This window comes from Rattus norvegicus, chromosome 15 (genome assembly GCF_021556685.1).
Source record: "Rattus norvegicus strain SHRSP/BbbUtx chromosome 15, alternate assembly SHRSP_T2T, whole genome shotgun sequence".
Classification (NCBI taxonomy): domain Eukaryota; kingdom Metazoa; phylum Chordata; class Mammalia; order Rodentia; family Muridae; genus Rattus; species Rattus norvegicus.
Window position 1 is genome coordinate 101,111,301 of NC_141548.1, and position 27,819 is coordinate 101,139,119.

The 27,819-nt window shown below is 44.3% G+C and overlaps 1 long non-coding RNA gene across 1 annotated transcript in view; it reads right to left on the reverse strand.

Moving 5' to 3' along the window:
• Positions 1-418: 418 nt before the first annotated feature.
• LOC148001146 (uncharacterized) overlaps positions 419-27,819 on the reverse strand; it is a 45,298-nt gene continuing 17,897 nt past the window's right edge. The window contains exons 2-3 of the long non-coding RNA XR_015638568.1: positions 24,841-24,888; positions 419-2,864 (exon numbers count right to left, since the gene is read on the reverse strand). This is a non-coding gene — a long non-coding RNA (uncharacterized LOC148001146). The remainder of the gene's footprint in view (positions 2,865-24,840; positions 24,889-27,819) is intronic.

The following is a 27,819-nucleotide window of genomic DNA, read 5'->3' on the forward strand; positions in this document are numbered from 1 at the left end:
GAGCCCAGCACCAAAGAGAAAAGCTAGACTCTGTGATGTGTGCCTGTGTCAGGAGGCAGGAAGTGGGCTGAGGTATTGTACTGAGAGTGAGACACATAGCTCTCTCTAGGGGTCGCTCGCTCCAGATAGTCTAGCTGGTGAGCTCCAGGTTCAGTGAGAGACACCTTCAACTCTAAAGAATAAATAAATGGGGAATGAAAAAGGGAGACACACAGCAGTGACCTCCATCCTCCACGAGCATGTACATGCATGTACACCTCTGTATATGTGCGCACACACACACACACACACACACACACACACACTCACACACACAGAGTGTATGAGAGAGAGAGAGAAAGCAAGAGAGATAGGCTAGGCATGGTATCACAAATTTTAAATCCCAACACTCAGGAAGCAGAGGCAGGTGGATCTTTCTGAATTTGAGTTGCATACTTTTAATTTCTTTACGAACACTTATCACATTGGTGTTCGTGAAGAATTTAGGAGCAACTCTATCTCAAATAATTTCAGGGATTCCGTTCATAACCGTGTTTCAGTTTCAGCATTTCCGCTGGCCCCATGTGGGTCCATTACTAGATCCTCAAATACGGTACAAAAGTAGTGAACCCCTGCCCTGGATGTTATCTTAATCTCAAATCGTTAAGTGTATTGGACGTGTCCTTTCTTTTAACTGATCAAGGAAATTGTTATAGGTTCAGGTCTCTGTGCCGTGTTTATAATTATGTACAAGCAAAGCAGACTTTGGCCATAGTGGCACAGCAGCTATGAACTCAGCTGGAGCTCAAGTGAGCAGACTCTACATTTTAGGTTACTGTTAGACTGGGCTTCACATCTTAAAACATTTAGATTTCATGTCAAAAAAAGTTCATGTACCTAGGGGATGGCAAAGCTATGTGATTGGTAGCCACCTGGCTCTAGAATGAGGCTTTGATGCTTGCGTTTTGAAACCTGTTCTTGTATTGTAAAAAACCATGCCAAAAGTTACCAACTTAACACAGCAAACAGTTCTTTTCTAGTTTCTGTAGGCAGAAATCCAGGAGCGGTGTGGGTGATTCTGGCTCAAACTCTCCCTTGAGGTTATGTCAAGCTGTTGAGAAGGATTGCTGTCATCAGAACAATAGATTGCAGATCTGTTCCCAAGCTCCCTCCTGGGATGGGCTGAGGCCTTAGGTCCTCGTTGACTGTTGGCAAGGATCTGCATGTTCTTCTTTCCGTGCCTCTCCATGAGTGTCTGCATGCCTTCATGGCATGGCAGCTGACTTGTCTAGTTTCCTGTAGTCTACCAGACTAAGAGCATATGGGATTTGCCTTAGGAAAGGCCACAATGTAACAACTGTCTTCCCTTATGGCATGTAAAGAGAGGGAGCTCAGAGCCACAGTTTTACAACCCAGCATAAGGAAATGGTAGGCTGACTATAGGAAGTGACATGCCACCATGTCTATGGTGTACAGGAAGTGACATCCACCATGTCTATGGACTACAGGAAGTGACATGCCATCATGTCTATGGACTACAGGAAGTGACACGCCACCATGTCTATGGACTATAGGAAGTGTCATGCCACCACATCTATGTATTCCATGAATCACCACTTTGACCTGATTGTGGAGGGAACCACACAAGCTATAAAGGACAGGAGATTAAATTACTGATGTTTTGAGTTTGGGTTGCTATGATACTCATGGTGGTAAATATACACTATGGTTAGGTTTCAACAAAGAAAACACATTTCAACATGGGATGAAAAAATATGAAATCCCCAAATCATCCCTGTATTTTATGGGTTTGTATTTTTTTTTGCACAAAATGGAAGAAAATTTGTAGAACTGTACTTTAATCCTCCATTACTGTACTTCCCCTGTGATGGCTTGTATATGCTCAGCGCAGGGAGTGGCACTATTAGGAGCTGTGGCCTTGTTGGAGTAGGTGTCTCACTGTGGGCATAGGCTTAAGACCCTCATCCTAGCTAGACTCCTGGAAGTCAGTCTTCCACTAGCAGCCTTCAGATGAAGATGTAGAACTCAGCTCCTCCTGCACTATTCCTGTCTGAATTTGTCATGTTCCCACCTTGATGATACTGGACTGAATCTTTGAACCTCTAAGCCAGCCCCAATCAAATGTTGTCTTTTATAAGACTTGCCTTGGTCATGGTGTCTGTTCACAACAGTAAAACCCTAACTAAGACACCCCCCAAAAAATGTTTACTTTGTCAGCTAGATTTTTAAGAACAATATTGCATGTCCCATAATTTTAGAGCCAGAAACTGCCCAGAGCTACAGTAGATGGAGACCCCAGGTAACTGTCTTCCGGGGGGAAGGGGACACAGGAAATGGCAACAAGCCTTGGTGACAGTATTTACAGAGTTGCGTTCCCAGGAAGAGCTCAGGAGAAATCACTAGAGAACTACATGAAGTCTACCTTTTAATGCATTCAACACTGAGGAGAAGATCCTGTGGTTCAATGAAGAGCCAATAAGGAGGCTTCAGTTCCTGTCCTACACCAGTTTACACCAAAGCAAGTTAGCACCACGAGTGGAATCTGTGCCTCTGGCGGGAAGCAGCTGGGAATGGCAGTGTCTTCAGGATGACTCTTTCTTCTTTATTGAGTATCTGAGCAAAGAAATAGTAAATTCCTACTTTCTGGTTTTTTGTCTGTTTGTTTGTCAGAGAAAGGAACGTGTAGACAGAGTACAGGGGATACTGGAAGCTCTGAGGATATGGTCTTGCCATTAGGACATATATATTTGAGGCGTAGACTGTCCAAAGTGACCTGTCAGTCCCTTGTTCCTTGTGGTTCCATCATTTATTGAGTGAACGGTTGCTGTCTCTCTCCTCACTCTGTGCCAGGCACGGCTACGTACCTGTGATGGAAAATGAAGTCAGATGAGTCCCCAGGACAGATGTCTGGAGCGTACCATGTACTTGTCACCTTCCTTTTTGCAAAAACTGTCACTTTTTGTATCATGTATTATTGTACCTTTACTTTATTACTTTTCTACCATGATTGTTCCTAATGCTGTTAGAAGCATATAGTTCAAAAGTAAAAGCAGGAGTTGAAAGCTCAGTGGTGGAAAGCACTTACTAACGGCTCTTGCCTGGGACGAGAGTTCAGTTCCTGGCACCCACACAGTGGCTTACAACCACCCGTAACTCCCATCCCAGGAAATCCAATCCCCTCTTCTGACCATCAAGAGCATGTGTGTGCACACGTGCCCATCCCCTACCCCCCCCCAGGAGTGGGAGAGAGAGAGAGAGAGAGAGAGAGAGAGAGAGAGAGAGAGAGAGAGAGAGAGATTTTAAAACAATAACAACAACAAAACTTCTGGCCTCCTGTGTTTGTTACTTTTTTGCCACCTATATACAAACCAGAGTCATCTAAAAGGAGGTAACCCCAACTGAAAAATATCACCAACAGGGTGTTCTGAAGGCAAGTCTGTGGGCATTTTCTTGACTGATGGTTGATGTGGAAGGGCCCAGGCCATGGTGAGTGGCACCATCCCTGTGCAGGTGGTCCCGTGGCGGATAAGAAAGAAGACTGAACAAACCAGGAGAAGCAAGCAAACCAGGGAGCAATCTTTTCCCATGGAATCTGCTTCACTATTTGCCTCCATGTTCCTGGCCCAAGTTCCTGCCCTGGCTTCTGTTCATGGTGGGCTACAATGGTAAGCTGAAAGAAACCTTTTCGACGACAAGTTTATTTTGGTCTTGATGCTTACGATAGCAATTTGAACATAACACCCTGAAGCTCAGGGTCAAGTTCATGAAAGTCTTGGTCACTACCCTGTGAAACCCGAAGGAAACATTGTAGAAAGAGTTTGGGGCTTTGTCTCCTCAGCCGAAAACACAGGAGACATTACTCAGCCTATCAGTGTTTCTGAGCAAGCCCCTGTTTTCAGAATCTATGATAAGAATATTTGCTCTCTTTGCCGAGACTGGCCTGGAAGGGAAGTTTGGGAGCAGGGAGTGAGAGCTGCTCACTCGAAGTAAGGATCCTTGGAACCTTTGGTTTACCCAGAGCTTGCCTTGTTAAGGATACAAGATGTCAACTGGTAATGATACAAGATGTCAATCAGGAGCATGCATTTATTTTCTGTGAATGCTTCCACTTTTGTGACCTGAAACCTACCCTTGAATCACATCTATTTAGGGAGACTTGGAGGACAATGAATGGAGGGCATTAATAGTTTCTTTCTCCCCTCCTGGAGGGCTCACATTTTTCAGGAGAAGGTGGCATCAATGTGAGGCTTACCCTTCTTAAGCCCTCAGAAGCAGGTCTTCTTGTTTAAAGATTAGATTACCCGTCTTCCATTGTTTTCCATTAGGTTTGCTTCTTTTCTCCTTTTTGGGGGGAAGGCTAGCTCACCATTTTTAAAGGGTGATGGACCATGTCGGGCTTTAAAAAGTGAAAGGAAAGAGATTGGTTTGGATTTTTTTCGCTCTCTTTGTGTGCTGCTAAGCTCAATAAACTTCGAATGGTGACTTCAGGTAGAGGGGTAGCAGAAAGCTTTTGTATCCCTAGAAAACCTGGGTTTCAGCTAGATTGCAGAAGGAGGCAGGAACTAGGGGGAAAGTTCAAATAACACTGTTACTCCTTTCCCTGTCAGTAGGTGTATAGCAGTCACATTTCCTAGCTGTAAGACTCTGTGTTTGAGTATCGATCAGAAATTTAGAGAACACAATGTAAGCTATCAAAAAGGTGGGATGAGCTTGCTGTAGTGCACACAGGTCTATGTGCCCTGTATGCTCAGGCCTAGGATGCTTCTGAGTACTGAATAAATTGTCAAGATGGTTCAAGAACTCCAGGTAAAAGAATCAGTCCAAACTCTTAATCTCCCTGCTAGATCTGCTCTCTCTCTCTCTCTCTCTCTCTCTCTCTCTCTCTCTCTCTCTCTCTCTGTGTGTGTGTGTGTGTGTGTGTGTGTCACACACGCTTGTGTGAGATTGAAAGACTTATTCCAGAATCCCTGTGAAGATTCCTCAGAACTTCTTTGCTCTTATTTAGTGGGCGGGGCCTCGTGTCGGGGGGGGGGGGGGGGGGGAAGCAATTTACAAAGTTAAGTCCCTGGACAGCAGGTGCAACACTGGCTGGTGAAGGAGATCTTTATCTTTGTAAGTTTATCTAGAACATGGGAATCTCTTTAGTCTATGTTGATAATATGAAGCCATGCAAAATTTGTCATTCCATATGAATGAGTCTGTTTGCCCCACTCCCAGCTCCATTCCCCAGTTAATACGTGCAACAGGAGTAGAATGGCAGCTCAGAGGCTAAGACATTAATTTCTTAACACTTCGCTGTTTCAATCAGTTGACCCTATGGAAGAGCTGGAGGGAGGTTGCGAGGGACACTGTCAATAGTGGGGTCAATAGGCTTGAGCTACCCATTTGTGGAGCTCATGCACCTTGTAAAACACCTTCCACTCCTGGGTTCTTAGCCTAGAGCTCCCTTCCCCCTCTCAGAGAGTTGTGTGTATGAGAAATAACTGAGGAGAACGTCATGTGAGTTAGGATCTCATGACAACATGCCTATCAAAGTCGGGGACAATTGGACAACGGATGGTACCTTCCCTTTGCTGTGACTATCCAACGTGGTTGGATAATGATTTGACATCAGCGGCTGCCAGTTCCCCTCTCGCTTCCCCTTTTTTTCTTTCTGTTTGGCTCCACACATACATAACAAGAGAGGATGAATACTACACATAATCACCAAATTCTCCAAACACAGGCAGACTTCGCCCAGTGTGTAGGCTGCGCATTGCAAGTTGTCGGTGTAGCTCGTAGACAGCCACTGTCTATTGTAAACTTATTCCCACAGGATTGCACAAATTCAAATTCAAATGACGTGCCTGTACTATGTTGTTTGAGGTGAAGCATTCTTGGTTTCTTCATTGCAAAACAGAACAATGCATTTGATTGTAGAGTATCCTTCAGAACTACCTGAACCACCATTAAGCAGTAGACATTAAAAAAAAGACACCAAATTTGCAGACCACCAGCTTCCTATGTCCCTAAAATTTTGTAATTAAGTATTTTTTTAATTTGGCTAGAGACACATTAATTTGATTAAACCACTTTCTCCTAATATCCAAAAAAAAAAAAAACTGACAATTTGCATTAAGAAATTATCACAGCTTGCTATGCAATGGCAGCCATTAGGTCGCATTTCCTTAACAATGCCTGTGGGTTTTCTCTCTACTGCTTCTTCAAGGACAATGCATCTTCCCATCTAAGCTCCCAATGTGCTGCCTTCTGCAACACATCTTCCGATTAGAAGCAAGTTTGTTGACTCATTAATACAGAAGTTACATATTGATCTAATTAAAATTTTCTTTCGTCAGGACAACAATAATAATGGTATTAATTATTGCAATTTGTGCAGCTGGAGTAGATACATAAATAGGTAAGCGTTATTTTTTTTTCTCACTATTACTGGTGGAAAATGAGTTTCAGACATTAGGACCTGGGAGAGTCAGACGCTCCAGCTGCCTAGTGAAGGCCCCTCCCTCGGTTCTGGCCAGCAGCCCCGACATCCATGCACAAAGTAATCACAGATCACAGCATTTAATCACTGAAAACAAGCACTCCAGAGGACAGCGGTGTCAATATCCCACTCTCTCATTATCTGTTTGGATTGCACATCCACACTGTCAGATAAACAGAGTGGAAAATTAAGATTAAAAATATGGTAATTTCATTTCAGGCAGCAGGCACCACTCACTGCCCCTATTATGCTATTGATTACCTCTGAATTCAATTTTTCTTTCAATGCAAACTTTAATCTGTTTGCTACCCAGCAATTCAACTCCCCAAGGGCTATTTGAGAGTAAGTAACCATTTAATCTGATGCTAACTGAAAAATCACCGTCCTTAATGAATTGTGTAAATCATTCAGCTCTAAAGCACCTTTGACTTCTATTTCATTTTTTATTTTCCACTCAATATAGGAAAGGATCGGCGTGTGAATAATTACAAAGTAGCAAGTATTTTTACATAGCGCAAATATGATAAAAACCCTATTATAGTGGGGCATGTGTAATGAACAGTACTTTTTAATTTCAAAATAGCTATTCATTAAAAAAAGAATGGAAGATTAAAAAGAGAGGCTCAAAGCTCCAGGTAAAAGTTGATAGACATTGTAATTACATGGTTAATTTCAAAGATTTATATGCTGTTATGATTTAAAAGGAATTTTTATGACCTGACATTTATATTCGAGAAGATTTTTTATTTAAAATTAATCTTCGAGCTCCTGCTCTTAATTATTTCTTGGCAAGCGATAAATGGGAATACAAAAAAAATGCCCTATATCAAATTTTAAACTGAATAAATGCATGCGAATTTTCCAACAGCAATAAAATGGTTTTCACTTATTTGAATTGCTTCACATTGAGATTCCAGGATGGGGGAATTTGTGGGAAAGAGCGCTGCAAATTATTGGCCCATTTAAGGGAGCAGCAATCTTAACTGCCACACAGCGTTTATGACACTTGAAAATATCAGATCGCAGAGAGGGTTTTGCTCGGGCGATTTGATTGTCTTTGAAGTCGGCCTTCGGAGTTTTCAACAGGTCTCTTGCCTGCTGGTCCCAGATCCCAGGGCTCCAGGGAACAGGGGGTGGGACGCTCGCTCAGCTTGCCTCTCAGCCGGCAGCTGCTGCGCCAGGGCGCCGCGGGTGGCAGCAGCTGCGAGGTGTCTGCAGGGATGCGCGGCCGAGTTTGGAGCGCCCGGGCGGCCGGACGCAATCATCCGCAGCTCCCTGCAGACCGTTGGCAACCGGCTTCCCGAGGTCGAGCCCGTGGATGCTCCCGTCAGGGCAAGGTCCTGGTGGCCTGGCAGCGGCCGCGGAGGGTGGCACCGGAGCTCAGCACGGTCCCCAGTCCTGCCTGCACCGGCGCCCTTCCTGCTTGGCCTCTCTGCGGGGGATCGCCGCTGACTGTCCCTCCAGCTTCCTTCATATTTTCCGCGCTGCCACTCCGCGCCGCGTAGGGGAGACTGCAGGCCAGAGAAGCCCAGGTCCTCCTGCATCCCCATTCTCCTGCACCGTTGGGCCACCTCACGCCCCATTCTACGCCACCCGCTGTCCTTAGCGCAGCACCAGGGAGCCCCTCGCCAGGGATTAGGCAGGAGCATTCCAGACACTCGGGGAGAGCGGGGGATGGGGTTGGAGGGGGTTTGAGCCGGAGCAGATTGCAGCTAGGAGCCGGCGACCAGTCGAATCCGACGCTTCCTTCCAGAGCCTTGTCGCCCCTCCTCAGGGTACTGGGGACACACACTGGGCGGAAACTCCGGGCGCCAGGCTCTGCAACTCTGAGAATGAGAATGGGGCAGGGAGGTTCCTGGTGCGCACAGCTCACAGTGATTTTTAGCCCATCAGGAGGGGTCTGAGTGAATTTCCCTGGTGGGTACCCTTAGGCCACCCCTTCTCCGCACGAACTCGGCGCCAACTCCCCGCACCAGCCTCTCTCCGGAGGGCTGCTCTGCAAATCCGCTGGAGTCGTGCTTTAAGCCTGTGCACGCGAGCTGGCCCTCCAGCTCTTGGAGCGCACTCTCGGCTGCCTGCCGGCAGACAGCGTTCAAACTAGGACACTGCTCCGCCCGGATTCACGGATCCTAGATCTTCACCCGACCCCACCTAGAAATTTCCATCCCTGCATTCCACGTTTGGGGCGGTGGGGGTAAGGGGGCGTTAAAGAGAACCATGTGAGCCTAAAGCGGAGAGAGTCTTTGCAGCTCTTAAAGACGTCCTTTTGCGCAAACTCTTAGTAACTTAAGATTACACAAAGCTAGGTCCCAGGGAAGAGTTTAGGGAAGAAGGTACCAGAGTCAGTTTTGCTGCCAGACAGGAAGGGTAAATTTCTATCCTGGTCCAGTTTGTTCTGAATTTGAGCTGGTGGTGTTTTCGCACAGCGAGGGCAACCTTGTTATAGTCGTTATTACTCTACAACCTTAAGGACAACCCGTTTAGCCTACCGAATGGCCCCGAATCAAAACCTTCCTTTTGCTCCGTGGATTTCCATTTGCTCCAAAACAAAAGAGCTCTAGGTTTGGTTTAGTTGTTGTTTCTTAAAGCAACACTAGCAAAGACTTATTTTATTCTTTTAGTATCATTCACTATGTATTGAGCACCATACCTGTGCTAATCAGAGCCTGCTAAGGTTCCGGTTGTTAAAAGATCTTGTTGGGAGCAATGGGGGCTTCATATACTTCAGTGCACGCTGACCTAGTGGGTATTACAGATTCTTTGGAACTTGTTTAAACTTCCCTGTGAATCACAGTTTATAAGATCCTCAGCCCAGTACCTGGGGCTTTACCCTACTATGTGAAGCAGTAGCCTTTAATTGGATAGGTCAGAATGCTGGGAAATCTGGTGCGTTCTTTACGTAGAACATACTTTGGCCCTACTTGCGTGCCCGTGTGCCATGTGTGTCTACGTTTCTAGAAGTCCTTTTGTTTGCTTTTCTCCCCAGTCCTTCAGAGGGCACCATCTCAGTGTGGCCCGAGCGGCAGCACATTTTCCCATTTTAAAATACCAAATTATACACAGCCCTCTAATGGGAAGAAAGAGGAGAGACAGCTCAGCTTGTTCTGAGCTTTGCTTTAAAATTGCCAAAGCCTATTTATTTATTTATTTAAGCTGTTGATTTCGAAAGTTACCCTTTCCTCCAAGGAGCTGAGTGTCCAGAAGCTGAGCCCTTTAAAGTTTTAATCTTCTCAATCTGAAGTGCATGCAAAATGGCACGTTTGTAAACGCAGACCAGTGACAAGTTATGTAAATGGGGTGTTTAATGAAGGCAAAACTCCTCTAAGACACTAGCAGAGCTTCATGTGCTGGGGAGAATGACCAGAGTGCCATCTCTGTCCATCCTTCTTCCTCCTAATGTCCCCTAATCACACTACAGCCTTGTGATTCCCCAAGACCACTGCTAAGCGTCAAAGAAGGTGAGCGGGCCTCAGAGTCATCACGTGTTTGCTTTTAAAGTCTATTTTAGGTTTCCAGTGTTTTTTTTTCTTTTTCTTTTTCTTTTTCTTTCAGATTTGGCAACTTGTGGAAGGAATCGTTAGGAGGTTCGGAGTTTGTTAAAAAAATACTGAAACATGCAATTAAAAAGTTGCTACTCTTGGCATTTTTCCCCATTATTTTATTTATTTGTGGATATTTTCTTCTCTGTCTCTCAAGCAACGTTGGGAGACAGCCACACACATGAGCTGTACAAATACTAGTTTTCCCTGATACTAAAACAGAGGGAGGGAGAGAGAGAGAGAGAGACAAAGAGAGAGAGAGAGAGAGACAGAGAGACAGAGAGAGACAGAGAGACAGAGAGAGAGAGAGAGAGAGAAAGAGACAGAGAGAGAGAGAGAAAGAGACAGAGAGAGAGAGAGAGAGAGAGAGAGAGAGAGAGAGAGAGAGAGCGCTCTATCTTCCACTGTAACTGTTAGGGTTAACTTAGAAAACAGGCCCGGCCAGTCTGTTTTCATTGGATTCTACCAGTGAGACTTTCCTCAATCAAAAGCGTTGCCCAGAAAAGAAGGCAATGTGTGTGTGTGTGTGTGTGTGTGTGTGTGTGTGTGTGTGTGTGTGTGTGTGTGTAGGGGGTCCATAGGACTCCTCTGCAAAGGGAATCTCACCCAGCAGACCTCAGAATCAATAGCTGGCTGAAAGCAACATCGACTGGCCACTCTGCACTGGAGCACTGAGACTAAGGTAAGGGATGAGTTCGTTCCTCTAGGAGAGAGCACTCTCCTCACCTTCTGCTGTGAGGTATTAGAGACAGACACGAAGGCAAGAGGTGAATTCTCAAAGAGAAAGGGATGGGCTTACCCACATGAAGAGCTGAGGAAGAAAAATGCCACCTGGGTGTCAGGGCTCACTTATTCTCTCATTCCTTCCTCAAATGTTCCGTGAGCACCTCCCAGCTCCGGGCACTAATCAAGCCCTGCGGATCCCACACCTTCCCGAATGGTGCTTATACTGTGTTCATTAAAGGAGGACCTGCCATTGGTCACTGCTGCAAACAAGCCATAATGAATGTATCACCAGGTGCCAGAGCCATGCGTTCTCTAAGGGCTGCCATGTCCCCCTGGCCAATGGGGGATCAAAAACATTCAGAGTGGAGTTTTGCCATTGACTCATTCATATTTAGTCCCCCAAAGCTATTCAGAGGTGGTGACTTTTCACCAAGAAAGAGGAACCACCTGTCCCTGGTATTAGAGATAGAAACTGGAAGGTTAGAAATAGCCCTTTTTGGGGATTTAGCTCAGTGGTAGAGCGCTTACCTAGGAAGCGCAAAGCCCTGGGTTCGGTCCCCAGCTCCGAAAAAAAAGAACAAAAAAAAAAAAAAAAAAAAAAACAAAGAAATAGCCCTTTTAATGTGTGAAATGACACTTCATGGTGGGCGTTAGCATCTCCCTACAAATGAGAAAACTGAGGTTCAGCAATGTTAAACTTCTTACTTGGTGCATATTGCCCCTGAGTTGAAGCCAACTTTGAATCCAAGTCGACTTTTCCAAGTTTTTCCGGCCTTAGAATCCATGAAGCTCGTCTCTGAAGCTGTCTGTGTTATATAAGGGTAAGGGATGCCTTGTTCATGGGTCATTTTCAAATGCCAGTTCCTACGGTGACAGGCAACAAGGCACGGCCGTCACTTTATCATGGCTGGTGAAATGGTTAACCCTTCTCCTTTTATTTTCTCGCTCGAATTAACTTTACAGAAATTGTCTGAAAATAATAATTTCTTTATTTATAGACGTCATTAATGATGTGGTTTCTGCCCCATGACTCTAGTCTCTGGGAAGAATTTCAATTCTCAACTTAATACCTCAGATCCTGGCTGTGTGTGTGTTATTCTACCATGTTAAAGACTGGGTTTCTTCTAATTAAGCATTTCTCCAAAAAGGACTCGATTAATATGAGAACAACATCTGAACCATTTCCAGCTACTCACGAATTACACCTTTCACCCGACTCCACCAAACATCACAAACTAAATTCCTCATAATGATGTTCAAAATCTTCGGGCCTGGATGTCAGCCTCGGGACACAATAGGCCTCAGCCATCGAATTACCAGTCTCCAGGAAAATGTAGACGGAGTTTTGGAAGTGGCAGCCAGTGCTAGGCACTGATTGGTGGAACAAGCCACGCCCTAACAACCTTGCTTGACCCTTGAACCGCTAAGAACGCATTCCCAGAGTCCTTTTCCTTTGCCTGAGGACCTTGGGTTCTCCAATCAAAGGGATCGGCTGTGGAAACTTTCAGTTGGTTGGTCAAAGGGAATCTAGTATCAGTGGCGTGCCCTGCGAAGGCGGATGGCTAAGGCCATTGTGCTTCCCAGCCACGGTATGGCATTCCTTAGCCTGGGGAAGCTAAGATTTTTGTCTTGCCGGCAGGAGGTTTGCACAGAAGCCCTTGGTTTATCAAGTGGGTTCTGCAACCTGTATCTTTCATGATACTCCTCTCAGATCGGAAAGGCTTCAGTTTAGAAGAAACTTGAATTTCAAAGAAACTTCAATTTTGATAGATAGTCCTGCATTTCAGAGACATCCTCAAAAACTCCACCGTGAGGGCCCCCGGCCGGTGTCACCTTCCTCTGCCACTAACCAGCTCCCTCTGCGAGCACCGCTGTGGAACGCACCGCACCACACCAAGCCATCAAGGTTCGTATTCACAGCTTCCGATACTCCATTAGACAAATAAACAATAGCGTTCTCAAGCTTCATGAGCTAGGAGAGAAGCACTCGGCTCTCTTTCTCCATGACTGCACTCTCGTGGCTACCTTCTACTCATGGCTAGATGGCAGAAGACACAGCCTCTGGGCTATTTCAAATTCGTGCACAAAGGCCACTGGCTGTCCAGCGGCTGGTACATTGGTCAGCAGAGGTAAGTACATTAAGATCAAATGGACTGCACTTAGCCACATTTTGAGGAGTCATTCGTAGGAACAGAATACCTGGAGCCTGAGCTGTACCGGGCACACGAATCTGGTGTCAGGCCCTGGGTTCTCATTACGTTTTCTTCGTCAGTGACTCTCGTAAGAGAGGTTCTTTCTCCTTTTCTTATGGAGTCATCTGGTCTGTGTCCATCGCTGTGAGGGGTATTGGAAGGACGCTCCACCTTCGCTCCTCTGATGAAGAACATGGCGGGCCAGCGTGCCTGTGTGGTCCACATCCTGGACGCTAACCACACTGTCCTTCTGTCCCTCTTCCCTACTGAAAACGCTGAGCTGCATCTCTCCACCGGCCAGGCCCCCTTCTCACAGCCTGGCTCTCCACAGTCGGCCACCACTGCATGCATGTTTATTTGGTTTTCAGTCCACAGAGAATCTCCTCTCTGGGTCCTTCCTTGAGCAGGAAAATCTCTGGCTTTTCCCTCTTCTATTACAGCTCCCGAAACACTCTGAGTGTCTGTCTTGGGTGCCACCAGGAGCCACATTTCCACACAGAAACCTGTCCTACCGTGGACACATGCTTCGAATTCTGGCACTCGAGGAGGGACTGTCTCATGCACACTTGGCTGTGTCTTCTGGCTGCCTGCAGCTCCTCTGTATCACCTGCTGCAGTCCGCCTAAGCACAGCAGTCCATGTGCTGTTCCAGACTCTGTACCTCCTCCTTCACCATCCTGGCCTGTTCATATCTGATGTGCAATTTAACACTGAGAGCTCCGGTCAGGCAACAGGAGCTATTTATTTCTAGACTACCAATATTAGGACAGCTCTACAAACTGCCCTTATAAAGTAGCAGGTCTCCATTTAATCACCTCTTCTTTTCCAATAGACAGTAGCAAAGAAACCGTCAATAATTGTGACACGGGTGTCGCAGTGCCCAGTGAGCAGGCTGGCTGTCCTAGAAATGGTACATCCTGTCACAGGGTCAAACCCAAGGCAAGGTAGAGAGGATAGGACTATCGATGCCTGTTCTTACACCCCAAACCTCAGGATGGTACAGCAAATCTTTCCAAGTCTGCAGGTTTGCAAACGCATTCCAGCATTGTTTAAAAGCAACTGTCTTTTTTATTTTAGAACCTTGTGCTTACCACACTACCCATGTGCTCTGTTCGTTATCCTGTGATGATGAGGCTAGAAGCTGAATGATTTTATTCCCTTTCTGGATGAAGCTTTCTGGGGACCAAAGGAGCCACATCCCAGCTATGACTTACCCAGAAAAATGTGTGACTGAGTCTGGATACCTTAACACATCAAATTTTCTCTGCTTAAACGCTCGGAGCAGACTTGCCTTTTCCTGAAAGGAGGTTTCCACAGGGAGCTCGGCCTCTCTTCCTCTCACGTAGGCTTGGGAAAGACGCATGCCACAGCTCTGAGGACTCCTTATCACTATTCCCATTTTACAAGTGAATAAAGGAGGCTGGGAGCCAAACGGTCGCTCACAGTCAGTGATTAAGCGTGTCTTTCCATCACAGCGTTTCCACGGAGCCTGGGCAGGCAGAGACAACAGTGTGTTCCCACGGGGTGTCTCGAGCAGAAGGACCAAGATACAGAAAAAATCCTGGTGGGGCAACTACATACCAAAGAAAGGGCCCGATTTAAGCTGTGTTTATTCACAGAACAACCAGCCTGATTAAACTGTGCTTATTCACAGAACAACCACTGGATTATCTAATAGATTGTTTGTCAAGGGAGTAATATGCAAATGCCGTTGTCTCAGGTATCCCGTGGGAAAACACCAAGAACTATTAGATTGATCTTTTAGGAGCTTCCAATCTAAGAGAATCAAGCCATATTATTAGGCGTGAATAAATGTGTAACACCCAACTATGAGGTCCTAATGCCTGGTGTCATTACTGGGGCATAGTAAATGTTCAATAAATGCACATCAAATTAATAGTTACACACTCTCTCCCAAGCCCGAAATTGCCCTCTGCCAGGTAAGTTATATATGCTTGCTTTACCTATCTAAAGTTTATACGGACAGGTTTTAGGAAGTAAGTCTCGAACTGGTCTCTAGAGGAAGCTAAAACATTAACCTTTAGTTCGTAAGTAGCACGTGACTTTCAGAAAAGTTGGAAATATAAGAAGAGAGTTTCTAGAGGCCTTTTACCCAACTTTGAATGTTGACATCTAATATGATCTTATCAAAACCAGGAGGTTAATCTATTGTGATGAAGTATTGTTCACCCACAGATATTATTCAGTGTTCTCTGTCTGGTTGTATTCTGATGTGGGATCCTGTTCAAGATCACGTGAGGCCTTTAGCTGCCGCTGTCCTGACTCATGTCTGATCTGAGCCAGTCTTGCTCCTTGTGTCAGTGTGAGGGGACTGGTTATTTTGTATATCACCCCTCAAATCTGTGTTTGTGTGGTACGCCCTACTGAACGAATTTTAGAAAAATAATAATTCTCCTGTTGTAAGAATTACCCTGGGAGTAGTGTGATATATTCTCTGTGCCGTATGCTGCTCTGAGAGTGACATTAGCTTTGATCACAAGCTACAGTGGTACTGGACAGGTTTCAGCACTAAAATGTAACTACTTTTACCCTTATAATTAATAAGTTTCTTATGAGGTTGAACGTGGAGGTTGTGCAAGTATCCTCTTCCTCATTAGGCTTCTGCCCACTAATTTTATCCTTCACCCATGCTTCTTGCATATAATTATTTACCGTGGAGCTTGCCAAATGGTAATTTTCCATTTCAATCATTTCTTCCTACATTGATTAATTTGAATTATGCTATAAAGAAGTGCCTTTTCTCCCCCCAGTTATATATTTATTGAAGTTTTTAAGACTAAAGGGTTTTATACAGGAAATCCAGGACTCAATGAGAAGATCAAACCTAAGGATAATAGGTATAGAAGAGAGTGAAGACTCCCAGCTCAAAGGACCAGTAAATATCTTCAACAAAATCATAGAAGAAAACTTCCCTAACCTAAAAAAAGAGATACCCATAGGCATACAAGAAGCCTACAGAACTCCAAATAGATTGGACCAGAAAAGAAACACCTCCCGTCACATAATTGTCAAAACACCAAACGCACAAAATAAAGAAAGAATATTAAAAGCAGTAAGGGAAAAAGGTCAAGTAACATATAAAGGCAGACCTATCAGAATCACACCAGACTTTTCGCCAGAAACTATGAAGGCCAGAAGATCCTGGACAGATGTCATACAGACCCTAAGAGAACACAAATGCCAGCCCAGGTTACTGTATCCTGCAAAACTCTCAATTAACATAGATGGAGAAACCAAGATATTCCATGACAAAACCAAATTTACACAATATCTTTCTACAAATCCAGCACTACAAAGGATAATAAAGGGTAAAGCCCAACATAAGGAGGCAAGCTATACCCTAGAAGAAGCAAGAAACTAATCGTCTTGGCAACAAAACAAAGAGAAGAAAAGCACACAAACATAACCTCACATCCAAATATGAATATAACAGGAAGCAATAATCACTATTCCTTAATATCTCTCAATATCAATGGCCTCAACTCCCCAATAAAAAGACATAGATTAACAAACTGGATACGCAATGAGGACCCTGCATTCTGCTGCCTACAGGAAACACACCTCAGAGACAAAGACAGACACTACCTCAGAGTGAAAGGCTGGAAAACAACTTTCCAAGCAAATGGTCAGAAGAAGCAAGCTGGAGTAGCCATTCTAATATCAAATAAAATCAATTTTCAATTAAAAGTCATCAAAAAAGATAAGGAAGGACACTTCATATTCATCAAAGGAAAAATCCACCAAGATGAACTCTCAATCCTCATCTTCGGTTGGTTTATATACAAGTGTGCAATTTCTAGGCTTGAAAGTAAAATGATGCTATCTGGTGCTGGATAGAGGAGCCTTATTTTTTATTATGGCAGCTTGCTATTTTTGTAATATGGTGATTTGGTTGAACACATTAAAGTACAGTAGTAACTGATCTCCCCCTCTTCCTGGATGAGTGAGGAGATGATTAAATGTTGATGTCAGCATCCATGAGCATATTCAGATGAGCTTCTGCTTCTGTTGAAAAGGATGCTGTGTTTGATTGTGGTCCGAAGCTTTGAAGCACTACTTGGCATCTCCTTCCTTGGAGGTCTCACTGTTTAAACATAACAGATTTGATAGCTTGTTGGTAAGGTGAGGTCCAGCTTGTCTCCACTAGGTCATCTTCATGTGAATCCGGTGGTTATACGGTTTTGTTCTAGGGATATTTCATTTTTTTTAATAACGGTTTTAGCTGACATTCATGGAGAGAATGAATCCTTAGAAGTGTGCCACTAGTGAAAGGAAATCCTGTCTAGAGTATGTTTCTTTACAAAGCTGTGTCACACCATCCTTTGGGCCCTCTGCTGGAAAAGTAGAATCAAGTCTCAAATAATGCCTTTTAAATTGTATCCTCTAGTATTATAGATGTAGGACAGTACTGTATCATACCTCTGTGGATGTAAAATAGCTTGTACCTGCTTTATGATACGTAGTAGTGACCGTGCTTTATCAGAGCTGTTTTTAATGATGTTGCTCAGAATGTTTTCTTTCCAGATGATGATTGAGAAGCTAATTTAAAAAAAAATGGTGCCAGGTACCACAAGAGTAACAGAACTGTGCTGTTTTCTCGGGTTTTGTTTTTTTACTTTTTTTTTTTAATGGAGTGTGCTGGATGTCTCTACAGTTTTGTTCAGATGACTGCAGAACCTGGAAAAGCTGTTGCTGCTGTTGATGCATAACACACTGCTATTATTGATCTTTTTATATAAATATAAATATATATATACAGATATATAATTTGAATTTTTTGAAACTTTACCTGTGCTGTCAACTTTCGAAAAAAGTATCCCCGTTTACTGTGTTGAGTTGGCACTGTACAGAAATTAACAGCCATATTGGTCTAGAAATGCTGAACTTAAGTTTTTTCCATTTGTACAGGGGTAACACACTGTATTAAATATGTAAGGTCTTATATACGTGGGTTTGATTACAAAAACTAATAAAGTATTCTCTAAATAAAAAAAAAACGAAAAAGAAAAAAAATAGACCCTCTACTAATGCTATTTGCAAAATTAAAAATAAAATTAAGATGTGTGACTAAGAATGTTTGAGTAGCCCAGGATGGGATATAAACCTGTAAACCCAGTACCTGGAATGAAGAGGCAGGAAGATGAAGAATTTAAGGAGAGCTTCAGCTGCACACAAAGGTGAAAGAACAGCCTAGACTGTAATGGAACCCGTTCAAAAAAAACTGAGAGAAAAATGTTACCGTATTGGATAGCAAGTTTGTTAAGTAACTATAGGATGAAAACAGGCTTGAATAGACTGGTTTTGAACACACACACACACAAAAAAAAAAAAGACTAAAGGGTTTTTGCGGCCACAAAGCACAAGCCAATAACTCCTACAGGGGAGAGCGAACACCGTGTGAGATGGAATAGCCCGCTTGTCTAGGTAAATCAAACACCAGAAGCCAGGACGGGGATCAGAGGTGTTATTCGGTGGGAGTGGAAAACGAAAGTCTTTTAATGGTTCTGAGAAGACAAACACAATCAAAGGGATGCTCAAAAAACAGGCATTTTTGGTTTAATTGTTGGCTGAGATGTAGCAATGCGTGCAAGGCATGTGGGGACTCTGAGACTAGAAAAGGAATTAATTCATAAAAGGGATGGATGTCCTTCTGACCCTGCTGGTGAGAAGAATGTTACTATGTAGCAAGAGAAGGTTGGAAACTCTGAGGGGTTTGCAGAAACCACGGGGGAAGTCCCTGAATTAAAATTAGCCCAATAAAGCATCCAGACATTCCAAGGTGCCTTGGAACTTGAGTCTTAGCACTGAGTGTGAAGGGGCAGACTCTTCCTAAAGTCAGTCTAGTGGGATGTTGACCTTTTATTGTACTCTGTTGTGTGCCTCTGTGTGTTCTTTGTCTTTGTTTCTCTGTCTCTGTCTCTCTGTCTTTATCTGATTCTGTGTGTCTTTTTACTGTGTCTCTCCCTATCTCTCTGTCTCTCTCTCTGTGTATCTCTCTGTCTCTCTCTGTCTCTCTGTGTGTGTGTGAGTGAGAGAGAGAGAGAGAGAGAGAGGAAAGGAGGGAAAGAGGAGAGAGAGGGAGAGAGAGGGAGAGAGAGGGAGAGAGAGAGAGAGGGGGAGAGAGAGGGAGAGAGAGAGAGAGGGAGAGAGGTAGAGAGAGAGAGAGAGAGAGAGAGAGAGAGAGAGAGAGAGACTAACCTTGGGTGTCATTCCTCAAGATACATCCCTGCTTCTTAGACAGGCACTCTGGTTATGGTTTTGGTCTCATTCATTAGGCTCTAGTCAGGGATCACCAGGGATTACAAGTTTTCCTCAGGCCTGGCTTTTCACCTGGGAGCTGCAGCCCAAACTCAGGTCCTCAGCTTTTGCAGCAAGCATTCTGCCCGCTAAGCTTCCTCCCCAGCCCTAATTATTTCTTGATGCTATCTCAGACAGAGTGAGCTATAGTTTCAGGACCAACACTACACACCAGGTGGCTAGCTGTATCGTTATCAAGGGAAGACATTCTGCTCCTTGCCTTCATTTTGCCCGTGGGCCTGTGTGGGAAGTTCCCTGCGTGCACCATCCTCGTGTCAGTGAACACATGAGTGAGAAGGTGCCCAATGATTCTCATTGTCTTCTCATCCTCATCTCCAAACAAGCTGCTCCGTCAGGCCTGAGGCTTCTTTCCCAGTGTCTTGGCTGGATACACCTTTAAGTCTCTATTAAAATATTGACTGAATATTGGTTTGGGGGACAAAGTGATACTACACTAGCTGATAAGGTTAGTGGTCACTTCTGTAAGTTTCTGCTCAGAGCCTTGTCATTAGCAACAGAATACTAGCCTGTTCATCGGCAGCAGGGTGACAAAACCCTTGGGACACAAAGCCTTTGTAGCCTGAAGTAGCACTGCTGTCTTCTCTCCAGTCCATAGTTGAGTGTTGGCTAACCAAGGCAGTATGATTCACTCTGGCATGGCAGCAACAGAAAGAAACTTCCCCATGGTGACACCAAGCTCTGAGGGGCTTCTGGCTGTGGCAGGCAGGGCTGAGACATTGTCTGGTACCTGAAGCCCTAGAGAGATGTAACTACCCAGCCACCAGAAAGAGCCCCGACATCTTCCCGTGATCGAGTCTGTCCTCCTACAGAGCAGGGCACAGTCTACAGAGAGCGACAAGGTTTGAGTCAGACGTATCTGGGTTCAAATCCCAGTGCCAGCCGTACCCTCTGACTTTAGATATGTCATCTGGTCAATGGATACATACATTTTTCTAGAACGAAAATAGTACTTGGGTAGCTCTCCATGCACGGTGACGGAACTGTGCAGCCCCTGATGTCATCATCCTGATTCTTTATAGCTTATAGCTCAGCAAGCTTCACGCTTTCTTCAATGGCACTCTGGTTGCCTTCCTATGCTAAGATCTTTAGTTGTGTTGTGCTTAGGAAACGGAATACTTTCTGCTAACAAGAACAGGGAGCATGGCACATCACTGATCGCAGGTTACTCAGATGCCATCTATAGAAATGTCATAGCATGATTCTTAAGTATCAGAGGATAAAAACCGGAGCAGGGTACAGCTAGCTAGAAGCACTGGGCAAGTGAAACTGCTTGGCTGTTGGTTCCTCACACTCGATTGACCCTTGGCTTACAATACATTACTCTGTCTGGGAGAATTATCCAGGAGGGCCACACTTCAATATGGACTCTGTGCCTTTATTTTTACAAGTGTGATTTAGTTTCAATTATTTGTGATAATTCTTAATAGCATGTATTATCCAAATAATGATGACCTAGAACGATGGGCCCTTAGTGGAGATCACTGTTATTAAGTCTTAATGAGAAACGATGCATGACTGCCAACGTTTTTATAAGAATTATAAGTTATGGGGCTAAAAGCTAGGTGCGGCAGGGCTCATGACAGAGAAGACTCTTAAAGCCAGTGTGTGCTAGACCTAACGATGGAAGCTTGTGGATTGAATGTGTTAAAGGCGCCGGGTGCCAAGAGTCTCATGGCATTTCTCTGCAAGAAACACTTGTATTAATGACCTATTGTGATTTCCTTATAGTAAGGGTGATACGCTTTTGTAAATTTTTAAAGTAATGTGTGTGTGTGTGTGTGTGTGTGTGTGTGTGTGTGTGTGTGAGAGAGAGAGAGAGAGAGAGAGAGAGAGAGAGAGAGAGAGCAGGTTTATGTGCACCATATGAGTGCAAATGCCCTTGAAGGTCAGAAGAGGTTGTGGGATTCCCTGGAACTGGAGTTAACAGGCAGTTGTAAGCCACCATGTGGGTGCTGGGATCTGAACCCAGGTCCTGTGCAGCAGCAGTAAACACTCGTAACTGCTAAGCCATCTGTCCATTGCCAGAAATCTGCCCAACCCAAACCATTGAAATGAATGTGCTGGTTTATGTTTAAAGTCGCTGTGACTATTCACGGACAACCAGCAACCAGATGGGAGACTCCAGTGAAACTTTACCAGTGAATAATGCCTTTAAAAAACTCTATCCGGGGCCACTGTGATAGCACCGTCGGTAAAGGTGCTTGCCACCAAGTTGGAAGACCTGAGTTCGATGCCTGGTAATCACATGGTCGAAGGAGAGAACAGATTCTTCAAGCCGTTCTCTTAACTGCAGTTACTGTGGTACTTGCACACCTGCCCTTCCCCGTACACAAACACAAGCAGAGGAAATGAATGCTTTGAGTAGTTTCCCAGATTCTATTGGTACTCCTTGTCAGAGGGTTTCCCCCGGTCTAGAGAAGCGACATATGTACAGGCTTGGTATTACGCCAGTTGGTGCCCAGAGTGGAGCGGAGTGAAACATTAGAGAAGCTCCCACACCTTCTTAGTTTCTCTTTAAAAATAACTCTGTTTCTAGGTTCTCTTGCTCTGCTTCTGAAGGCGCTCAAAGACCCCCAAGAGTGACAGCTACCAGCCAGGTTGGAAACAGTAACATTTTCATTATTTTGTTCCCTGTGAACCTCCTGGTGGGTGGCAGGGTGATTGAAACTTCCTGGGGCCTGGTTTATTTTCATACCGACTTGCGAGGTTGTGCAGTGTTTCTATATTCCTTATAATTTGGACGTTTATTACATGTTTTACAAGGCGCTTGAGTAATGTGATGTTAAACTTAAAAGTGGTATTGTATATACAGAAACTCTATTAATAAAAATTGCTAAGTAGAGCCATTTGTTTACAGTGAAAGACATTTTAAGTAAGACGGGAAGGGACCTCTCTGCATAATGACTTAATTAGCAATTTGGAAGTCAGCTCTTCTTGTTTTACTGAGAGACTGGTTTCTACTAACCTCACTGGGTAAATGCACCTTGATTATTAATCGCCTCTCATGCCAGATATTTCTTACGTGGACAAAGGAGTCTTTTCCGTGATGTGATGGGACCTCTCTCGTGGTCTGTTTTAAAGCCACCATGCTGTAAAATGGCGTCAGATCAATGCAAGCATCACGTTGACTGCACCTTGCTGCTGCCAACCAGTAACTGGAGTGAGTGTCCCCCACACTAATGTCCACGGACGTCCAAGCCCTTTGTATAAAATGTGGATATGGAAATACCCAACAAAGAAAAGCTAGAACCTGCAGAGGCCATATCCAGAGGTTAGCCACTGCCCCCAGTTGAGGGATGGGGCCACACACCCATCTCAAAACTGTTAACCCGGAGTTGCTCCTGTCTAAAAGAAATACACGGACAAAGAGTAGAGCAGAGACTGAAGGAAAGGCCATCCAGAGACTGCCCCACCTGGGGATCCATCCCATATGCTGCCACCAAACCCAGTCACTATTGCTGATGCCAAGAGGTGCCTGCTGACCGGAGCCTGATATAGCTGTCTCCTGAGAGGCTCAGCCAGAGCCTGACAAAGAGGCGAATGCCTGCAGCCAAACCTTGAACTGAGAACGAGGTCCCTATTGGAGGAGTTAGAGAAAGGACTGAAGAAGCTGAAGAGGTTTGCAACCCCAAAGGAAGAACAATAAGACCAACAAATTAGAGTCCCCAGAACTCCCAGAGACTAAACCACCAACCAAAGAGTACACGTGGAGGGACCCGTGACTCCAGCCATGTACATAGCAGAGGATGGCATTGTCAGACATCAATGGGAGGAGAGGCCCTTGGTCCTGTGGAGGCTCGATGCCCCAGGGTAGAGGAATTCTAGGGCTGTGAGGTGAGAGTGGGTGGGAAGTAGGGGGAGGGGGATGGGATGGGGGTTTGTGGAGGGGAAACTGGGAAGAGGGGTAACATTTGAAATGTAAATAAATAAAATAACCAACAAAAAATAAAATAATAAAATAATAAAATGTGTGGCATGCACATATATTTTGTATATATAAATATCCTCCTATATTCTCTAAACCTATTCTCTAGATTAATTATAACTCCTAATTCACGGGTAAGCACTTGGTATACCGTCCTCACGCTGTATTGTTTAGAACGAGTGATAAGAAAATATTTGTGGGGGTTGGGGATTTAGCTTAGTGATAGAGCGCTTGCCTAGCAAGCGCAAGGCCCTGGGTTCGGTCCTCAGCTCTGGAAAAAAAAATTGTGCATGTAGTCACATCTGAGCAAAATGTAATTTCCCCTTCCACCTTTCTGAGCACTAGTTGGTTGTGTCTGTAGCTGTAGAACCCTCTGAAATAAGGAGTCAAATGTACGTTCCTTGCTCTATTCATAAACAGACCAGATTACGCTAACATGATGCTCTGGTTACCGTCCTCACTGGGTATCGCTTCCCAGGCGTGGAGGAACCACAGAATTTTTAGCATATTTCTTAGATCTGAAGTTTTGCAGCATCACGAAAGTGAGGAAATGATTTCCCCACTTAATTCCATCCAGACACAGTCTAAAACGCCTTTGCCTTTGCAGGAATTGAAGTAGCAAGACGTACCTGAAGGAGACCCCCTCAGTCGATGAGTGTCTAGAAGCAGATAGTACCTGGATATGAAGTTCACACACATTTGTATGGTGTACAAGTCTCCACGGCCATCTTCATTCAGGCCTTTTTACAAGGAGGGGTTGACACAGCAGTTCTCAGTGTGGCCCCAAATAGTGGCAGCAGCATCATATGTTAGAAACAAAGATGCACGGTGTCCATCGGCGCCCATCGGTGCCCTCCAGCCTTGCTCTGATCCTGACTCTCCCAAAGGCTAGAGGGAGAGCTGCTGCCCTGTGGAGTTCCATCCCTATGAGGTGGCTGGGAGCAAGGGCATCCATTGCTTGGGATGTTTTGATGACTTGTCATTTTAGGGGGTATGTGACCACAGAGGTTTCTTTTCAATAGCAAACTAATATTACACTCAGAATCTATTTGATAACTCTCATGTTATAAAAAAAAATCAGGTAAGATTTTGTTCATCACGAACTGTTTTCTCGAGACCCAGCTAATCATTTCTGATTACAAATCATAGTGATCCATCTCGGCTTTTATTTCCAAGTTCCAACATGACCTTCTTAGAAAACTCTGCCTAAGCGTTCTTTGTTTCCTTTTCAGACACTTAAGCATCTACCCATTTCTCCTACGATGAATCTACCCCACTCTCCACTCTCAGAGGAAGAGCACCTGTGTGTGAGAGCCCATGGAGGCCAAGTATCAGATATATTTATTGATCTGGATTCTGCCGTATCTTTCTTTCCCTGCTGCCTTTGTTCACGTTTGTCTGCAACCTACAAAAGGAAATATTAAGTCCTTCTGTGACCCAGTCTTGATCAGAGATCTGGGGCAAGATTAAGAAACAAAAAGACCCAACATCCAAACACATACCTGATAAATCATAAGGATTCTACCACTCACATTTACGAAAAGTTCCTATCGTTTGTGCAAAGTCTGTAATTCGAATGTAGTCATGATTGTACGTAAGCCAGGATTTCTTACATAGCACAGAAGGACAAAGCACTTACCTTCAGTTTACAAGAATGGCAGAAGAAGTCAGACTTTTGATGTGTGGTCTGAAAAAAGGAAAAAGGAAACAGTGGGTGAAACATGCCGGAAATATTACGTGTGAGATAGAGCAAGTATGTCACATACTCAACAAATGAGCAGGCATGTCAGAAAGTTCTGAATACCACATGTTAAAACATTCTGTATCCATTTCATATCCCCCAGGCATCCTCAAGGTCAGGCTGGCCACGTGACTAGTTCTAACTGGCTGTAGGCCAAAGCCGCAGCACCGAAGGGTCAAGGTGGCCTTCAGGACCTTCTCATCCCCTTGCTGTGACAAACTCTAATACCGTCTACTTCAGGGGTGAGGTGTGTACAGTATGGTGGAGGGCTGCCTGGCCTACAGGTCATAACCTGAGAGGAATGAAGTACACATCTCTGAGGGATGTGTCTCCTGTGGCACCTGGTGTGACTGCCTTAGCTCCTTTCAACTGGAAACGTGGGGTTACAGGAAGCATTTGGCCCTTTTTCTGCCTATGTTCCTGAATCAGGAACACCGTCTACCTTCCCGTGGAAGTGATCATAATTATCTGAGACCCAAGTCACATGCCAAGTCATCCGCTTTTGTATGTATACAATAAATAGTTTTACACACCTTCTATATGCAAAGGGAAGGATTGAGCTGTGCATTTGTTTTTGGGAGTTTAATTAGGAGACCTGGAGGATTCTTGCCAGGTTTAGGGGAGGGGCAACCTAATGACTGACAGGCAGCCCTAAGCAGAAGTCATTTTTCTCTCCCAGAGCTTTGGCAGACTCTCTTACACCTGCAGTGATCTCTAATCCGTTGTCCTGTTATTCATGTTCCCTGTGGCCCCTCTAACCCAGTGGTAAATTCTCTGATGGCAGGAACCTTGTCTTGTTGACCCATGAGTCTTCTGCAGGCTTTTGTTTGTAAGAGGTTTTCCGTAAACAGTTGTTGATAATGTGATTTGAGGGACACAGTTTTATATATCTCAAAGTGACTTAATTGCTAGAATTATTTCTGAGAAGTAAAATTATTTGAAGGGGGTGCCATAGAAGGTTTTATAGTAACTTGTCGGGGGGCACCATTGTACTGTGAAGATTTGTAATGAAAGATCTTCCTCGTGTGCGCCTGGCTCATTAAAAGCATAAATCCATTGAATGAAAAAAGAGAATGAATGGGCTTCCCTGCCTTTTCTGTTGGACAGTAACTCCTGAGTGAATGCTTACCCTAAGGTACCTTCAGTAATTGAGTGAGGAGACAAGTCGTTGTGGCAGATAGAGACATATCTAAGTTCACAGAGCAGGGAATATTGGATTCCTTTTCTTTCAAACATGTTGAAAAATCAATAAGCTCATACCGTTTCTGGTTGTTTAAACCAACTCAAATGCAAGTTTCTTTATCAATTTTGAACGGGCAAAGTCAAGAAGGGTCTTGTTTAAAGCACCCTTAAGATCCGGTTTGTTTAAGAGACTGTCCCCCTATCTACGAGATTACTTCCACAGTAATTTCAGAGTTCACTGTCCCAAAGTTCCTTTTAAAAGGATTTATTTGATATATATGAGCACTCTGTCCTCAGACACACCAGATCCCATCACAGATGGTTGTGAGCCACCATGTGGTTTGCTGGTAAGTGAACTCAGGACCTCTGGAAGAGCAGTCAGTGACCTTAACTGCTGAGCCATTTCTTCAGTCCCCAAACTTCTTAACAAAGAAGAAACTAAGGACTAAAAGAAAATGAGATTCTTGTATCTTTTTCATAAGAAACGTGATTTCAATTTGTTAAAATGTTTTATTTTAAATTACTTAAAATAATCCCTTTTAGCGTTATCCTAGCCTGGCTGTATATTTTATATTACATTTATATTTGTTGAGTTGTAACAGCCCACAGGTTATTGATTAAGTAGCCATTTTCATGTGTTGTTTTATATTTCTAAAGCATTTTGTATCCTTCGTCCTGAATTTCTGAACTGGTGACTGCATTGAGGCTAGATTCACTCTCTAGGGAAATGAAGAGTCTCCCCCATCCTGTGTAATAATACTCTTCAGTAAGCATCAGTAACAATCGTTGTTTAGAATAAATGAACAAAAGGCAAAGCAGAGAGTTTGGCAAGGAAAAGCTGATGGAAATGACACTCGAGAGAATCCAGAGTAACCGGAGTGAGTCGTGCTAATGATCTGCACCTTTTAATTAAAGGAGGTGTCTATGGCGGGACTGAAAGGCAGGTGTCTCTGCTGTTATTTTTGGAGTTGTACAATCTTGCAGATTTGATGTTGTAAAGGATGGATGAGTCCAGTGATCTCCCCGTAGTTCTCATCAGCCTCCTAGACGGAAGATCCTTCTAATGGAGGGTGGATGGGATACATTGTTGTCATACCCTTGTTCTCCAGTCTTGCCATTACTGGAGTTTGCTTCACTTTTGAAACTGAGTCTCGCCATGTTGATTCAGGTAATTATTTGTTTATTTGAGATAGGTTCTTGTTAGACAGTCCAGGCTGAACTTGAATGCCTGGTCCTTCTGCCTCAGCATTCCGAGAAGTATTATTACATGTGTACCACCACGCCTGGCTTGATTTGGGTCTTGTTTAATGTTTGTCATGGCACCCATGATAACTACCCCGTGAGAGTGCTCATGTGTGCATGCATGCGGGTGCCAATACAGGGAAGATGTTTTTAAACTAACTGTTCCCATAAACATGGAATTCAACAACATTAATCATTTTTTTCCCTTGTAGCACCTGCTGAAACAGGTTCAAGTAAACCCTGGCGGCTTCAGTTTAAGTCAGTGGGCAGCCTCACTAAGCACCTGCTTAATAACTTTTAGGTGTTTAAGGAATTGGTAAGGCAGATTGGTAGGGAGCCTGGAAGGCTCCATTCAGGCATTTCATTTAAGAAGAGGACTGGAGATATGGCTCATTCAGTTCTTGCACCAGAACAGAAGAGGACCTAAGTTTGATCCCCACACCCACATGGAAA